This window comes from Lemur catta, chromosome 3 (assembly GCF_020740605.2).
Source record: "Lemur catta isolate mLemCat1 chromosome 3, mLemCat1.pri, whole genome shotgun sequence".
NCBI classification, from domain to species: Eukaryota; Metazoa; Chordata; class Mammalia; order Primates; family Lemuridae; genus Lemur; species Lemur catta.
This window is the reverse complement of record NC_059130.1, coordinates 112,557,875-112,563,672: the sequence shown is the minus strand read 5'-3', so window position 1 is coordinate 112,563,672 and position 5,798 is coordinate 112,557,875.

The window sequence follows — 5,798 nt, the reverse complement described above, 5'->3', positions numbered from 1 at the left end:
TCAGAAGACACAGGCCTGTTTAGCCCTAGTGAGGAGTTTGGCCTTATTCCAAAGGCAGCCAGCAGTTTCAGGCACAGGTGACATGGTCAGCTTTGTACCTTAAATATCTCAGCCTGCTAAATCAAGAAATAGTAGAGATAGGAAGAAAACTATCAGAAAAAATAGCTAAAAGGGTAAAAAAAATCATTGTCTCTGGGCTGAGGATGAGGCTTAGGGAGAGCTGGGACAGGAGATTATTGCTTGTCATTGAAGCCTGTCTACACATACTGTTAGTGATTTTTAAACATTGTATACATATTGCTTTTGTTTAAAAGAATTTTTTTTAGAGACGAAATCTCACTCTGTTGCCCGGGATGGACTCTGACTTCTGGGCTCAAGTGATCCTCCTGCCTCAGCCTCCTGAGTAGCTGGGACGACAGGTACACACCACTGCGCCTGCTTATTTAAAATAACTTTTATTTTTTTGTAAAAAAACAGAAAGTAGATAAAAAACGAAGAAGCCATGGAAAGGAAATTCATTTAGCAATCATGTGTTGTGAATTGTAGAGAATAAATGCAATCGTTGATTCTGCTGGGGCCTCTCTCCACCCCCTCCCTGCTCCTCCTAGGACAGAGCAATGACCCTGTGATTGGGGAGTTTGAGAGTATCACCCAGCCCCTTCCTCTCACCCTGCCCTCAGGCACGAACCTGCCCAGCTGGGGCTTGTAGTTCCAGATGGCCCCATGCTGAGTGCTAGGAGGTATGAGATTTAAACATCACAATCCCTGTTTTTACAGAACTCACATTTTAGAGGGGGAGACAGAGAAGGGGGATCTAGCCCGGTCTAGAGAAGGTCAAAGAAGGCTTCCTGGAGGAGGTGACCTCAAGTAAGCATGGAGACTCTTTCAGGTAGGTAAATCAAGCCAGAGGCATTGGCATGATGGTTGGGACAACTGCAAGGAATTCAGTATTGCTGGACCACAAAGGGCAGCGAGGCAGAGGCCAGCAAGAAAGATGCTGGGGCCAAATAGTGAAGAACCTTCCATGCCAGGGAAGGTTTCTAAAGAGCCAGGCTTTATCCTGAAGGCAGCAGGCAAAGGCAAAGAGCCTGTGAAGGCTTTGACACAGCAGGTGGTGTGGCCACATTTGTAATTTGGACAAATCACTGCAGGGCAGCAAACGTACTGGGCTGCATGAACCACAGATTGCCTGGAATCCTCGAGGATGCACCATCTCCCTGCTCCACATCCTGCCGCAGGCAAAATAGAGATGCTTCATCCCCACAAAAATCTCACCTTCTGCCCACTGTGGTTTTATTCTAATCTCCAAAAACTACAGCCCAGGAGTCTCAAGTAGCAGGATTTTGATCTGACTGCAGCTTTGCTGTGTCAACAGTTTTAGCAAAAACTCCTTCCACCTCTGCAGGCAATTTAGAGATAGCATTTCTGAAATGGTCTGTGGATAAGGGATGTTGCCGCTCTGGGGAAATGCGTCTGTCTCCTGCCAGGAAGAGACAAAGCACGCTGAATCCACGCCAAAGGATGCTGTCCAGAAAGGGAAGGTCACACAGCCCTCAGCAGTTCTCTGTTTTGAAGTGCAGCCTTTTTCCCGTTTTTACATTAGCACCAACTTCCACACACACCCCCACCGTGCCCTTGGGGGCAAGGTTGAATGATGATTCTTAAGAATGTTATGCACTTTATCAAAACTCCAGTCTTGCCCACCAGGAGGGAAAAGCTACAATGAAGATACAAGGATGCTCACAGAACCAAGTGTAGACAGAAAAGAATCCTGTGGCCTGTCCAGGAATCCCCCCGCCATTCTTCTTAAATTCTGTGGCTGAGCATGTCAAAGCCTGCCTGCTACATAACGGATGTTACTAACTGCTCTGTGAATGAGTGAGACTCTCGTATAGAATATTAAATCTGCAATATGAACTGATATCTCAGCAGAGCAATTTATCACCAGGTACAATATCCCCAATTTCACCTTCCTGGGATATCGCTAAAGAGTTGGGACCCCCTGAGACCTGAGATTCTTGGCGCCAACAGGAAAGACTTTTCCTTTTCAGGAGAATGGATGGGGATGAATGGAATCAGGACCATTGTCCCTAAGAAAGGCGTCCCCTGCACCCCTGCCACAGTAAGGCTGCATCTCTGCCCTGAGAAATGAGAACGTGGAACCCCTGCTGGACACCCCTCTGTTCAGACATCCACATTCTTGCCCTTTCCATACACACATCTGCCAGAGAATCCAGCTCCACGCTGTGCTTGGTTCAGACCCGTCAGAAGCAACTGACATTTTTATACAGATGGAGAAGAGAACAAGTCCAGCCTTCAGTGGCTGATTAACATCAGTGTGGACATCTCATTTCCAGCTGGTGGGTTATGCATCGCAGGTCCAGTGAGTTTGTTTGCAGCTTAGGGGAACAAACCCAAAGGCTTGTAACAAATGCACTCTTTAATATAATGTCCCTTAATGAATGTGTCTTAAAAGCTGTGCAGTCATCACAAGCCTTGTGGTAAAAGGTTATGTTCCGGGCCAGGCACTTTGGGAGGCTGAGGCAGGAGGACCGCTTGAGCCCAGGAGTTCAAAACCATCATGGGCAATAACGAGATCCCATCCCTAAAAAAAATTTTTTTTTTTAAAAGTCCTGACTACTAGGGTGGCTGAGGGCAGGAGAATCACTTGAACCCAGCAGGAGTTTGAGGCTGCAGTGAGCTATGATGATACCACTGCATTCCAGCCTGGACGACAGAGCAAGACCCTGTCTCAAAAAAAAAAAAAAATGGCTATGTTCCTATGAGATTAAAGACAATCCTTATTGTTGAAACATTAAATATCCCAGAGAACCTCTTCTTCCTTCTCTGTAAACATTAAAGAGAAGAACTTTAATGATGATGAAATACAGCAGATGAATACATTTAAACTTTAAGTGGGACCTCTGCCCCAGCTAAGTTTTCACCAGTGAGCCCATGGTCACTGGAGTGTGAGGTTTCTCCAAACTTCTCTTCCTGCTCATTCTCCAAATGATTATTTCAATGTAGCTTTTAAAATTGACATTTAAACTTCTCTGAGATTAACAAAAAAAAATCAAAGATCATATCTGATTTCCATGTGCCTCTGTAGATAAAGTGAAAATTCATCTATTTATGTCTCTCCCAAGTAAATACGATTGGATATCACAAGGGCCCTGCAATTCCTCTCTACGAAAGATCATAAGGCAGATCAGAGCACACGAACACACACACACACACACACACACACACACTTTGCTGAAACAGTCATCTACCCGTCCCCTGGCCAGGGATCCAACTCACAGCCAAGCAAGCCTGGGGGACAGGACTCTTCAGATGATTGCAGAATCCCTCTCTCAGCAAAGTTCCTATCTGCATGTCCCTTGACTTAGTATTTAAGGGACAGTAAGGGATGCAGATTCTTGCTGTTCTCTCCCGGTACCACCATCACATGAACCTTTCCCATGCACCACCAGCAGAAGAATCAAAGTGAAGACTGGCCCAGGGAAGGGATGTCCTCTAAGGTGGCCTGGCCCTGAACAATGGAAAGTATCATCTCAATGTTTCAGAAATTGACTGAGATGTGCACCACTGCAGGGCGAAGTTCAGCTCAAGGTTTATGACGCGACAAAGGTCATTAGGGAGGTTCCAATCTGGGCACTATAAAACAAGATGCAGACCATAATCAAGGCCCTTTTTGCACCCTTCCTTTTGCTATACTTTTGCTGTGACAATGGGTCTGGTTGTCATCTGTGGCGTATGTATCATGCTCTGTAAACCTGTATCTTCCTCTTGCTCTATAACCCTACCTTTCTCTCCTTAATGAACCTCATTTTAGTGGTTGCCTTACTTTGGTGTGTCTGGTCATTCTTCAACCATGAGTGCACCAAGAACTGACATTTCAGACTGAAACCTGACATATATATGTCTCCCTTGTGTGTGTGTGTGTGTGTGTGTATGTTTCGGTATGTTTACATTCATCAATTCAAAGGTGGAGCCTTGTGCAGTTGCCCTGTTTTTATATGCAGGCTTCCTATCCTTGCTCTGCACTCCACAGTGGGGAACTAGAGCTGTGCTGAAGGATGCAAATGAGCCCTGAAACAGTGAGTTAGGCTGTGCCTTTCCATGCAAGCAATGCTGCGATGGGTCTCAAATCAGACAAGTGTCTCCTTGCCCTGAAGCTCAGCCAACGCACACAGTGACACTGGCCACACCTGCAGAGAGTTTTACATGTCTTCCAGGGCCTCTTCCCCACAGCCAGCCTTCAGGTAAGGAATAGAAGTGTTTGTGATTGCAGGAACATTTGAAAAACAGTAGTTCCACAAAATATACCTCCTCAGCTCAGGGATGGCTTAGTCCCTTGTTAAAAACAACTCACTGACCAAATAAATAATCACATAGACCTTGTTTGGATTCCAATTTGAATAACTGTGAAACAAAATAGAACGATGGAGATACCTAAATACCAACTGGAAATTAAATGATATTATGGAGTTAATGTTCATCTTATTTCAGGTGGTAATAATGTTTTTGTTTTTTTAAAAAAGAGTTCTTTTATCTCTTAGAAATAGATACTGAAGTATTTACAAATGAAATAATATGATATCCAGGATTTGCTTTAAAATAATGGAGCAGAGGGTAGGACAGTTTAGGTGGAAAAATTAATGGCCATTTGTTGGATAATTGTTGAAGCTGGATGACAGGGTTCACTATACTATTCCACTTTTGTGTATGTTGGAAAATTTCCATTTTTAAAAAAAAGACAAAAGAAAAAAAATGAATCCATTTATTGGCCATTCCTAATGCCAGGTCTGGGTAACAGGACTCTGCCAGTAACAAACCATGTGACTCTGGGCAAGTTGCTCCATGTCTTGCGACCCCAGCTCACTGACCCATAAATTGTGGCCTTTGGGTGAGATTTCTCTTGGGGTCCCAAGAAGCCTAGGAGCCTAAGGGCGTTGAGGAGGGCAAGTGTAACTGCAGGAATGGCCTGGGAAAAAAAAAAACGGCAAAGATGTTTTCTGTCTCTTAAAACTTCACCCACTCTTTTTGGGAACTAAAACCTGCCCTGCCTCTGGCCAGTGGTCGGAGGGGGAGGGGAGCTTCCTTTGTTCTTTGTGCTACAGGAGATGGCTCAGCAGAATTGTTTGGGCGAGGTCCTGGGCAGAGGTCACGGGATTGTTTTCAGTGGACATGGGACAGATCCAATTATAGTTGAATAACAGTAGCTTAGAACTGAAAACCCTCCCTTTAAAACCTCTGTATTTCCGCTTATGATTAGGAATCAGCACTTTTAGACAGGAGTCTAATTAATAAACCTCTCTTTCCTTCTAATCAAACTACTTGTCCTCATTCTTCTGATGGGGCCTTGGGGACAAGTGCTGAGCTTTCGGTACACAAGAACTTAACAGTCAGGGCAACATGGACTACAGCCTCAGCTCTGATACTTACCTGTATGTGACCGTGAACACTGCCCCTTCCATACCTCCGTTTTCTTATCTATGAAAATGACATTCCTATCTGCTTGGTGGGAATGTTAAATAAATCAAAACATGTAAAGGGTCTGGCACGGTGGTTGACAAACATTAGTTTCCCCTCTCAATTTCTCGATTTTTCCCAGGACTGGTGATATTCACATTCAAGACCTGCCTGAACACGCAACCCCTCCACCTGGACGCAAAGTGCAAAGGGGCAAGAAACTGCAGGCGGCGCGGGTGCGCGCACAGCGCCCTCGCGCGCCGAGCTGGGGAACCGCCCCGGGCGCCGGCCCCGCCCATCAGCTCCTGCGCCTGCGCAGAGGC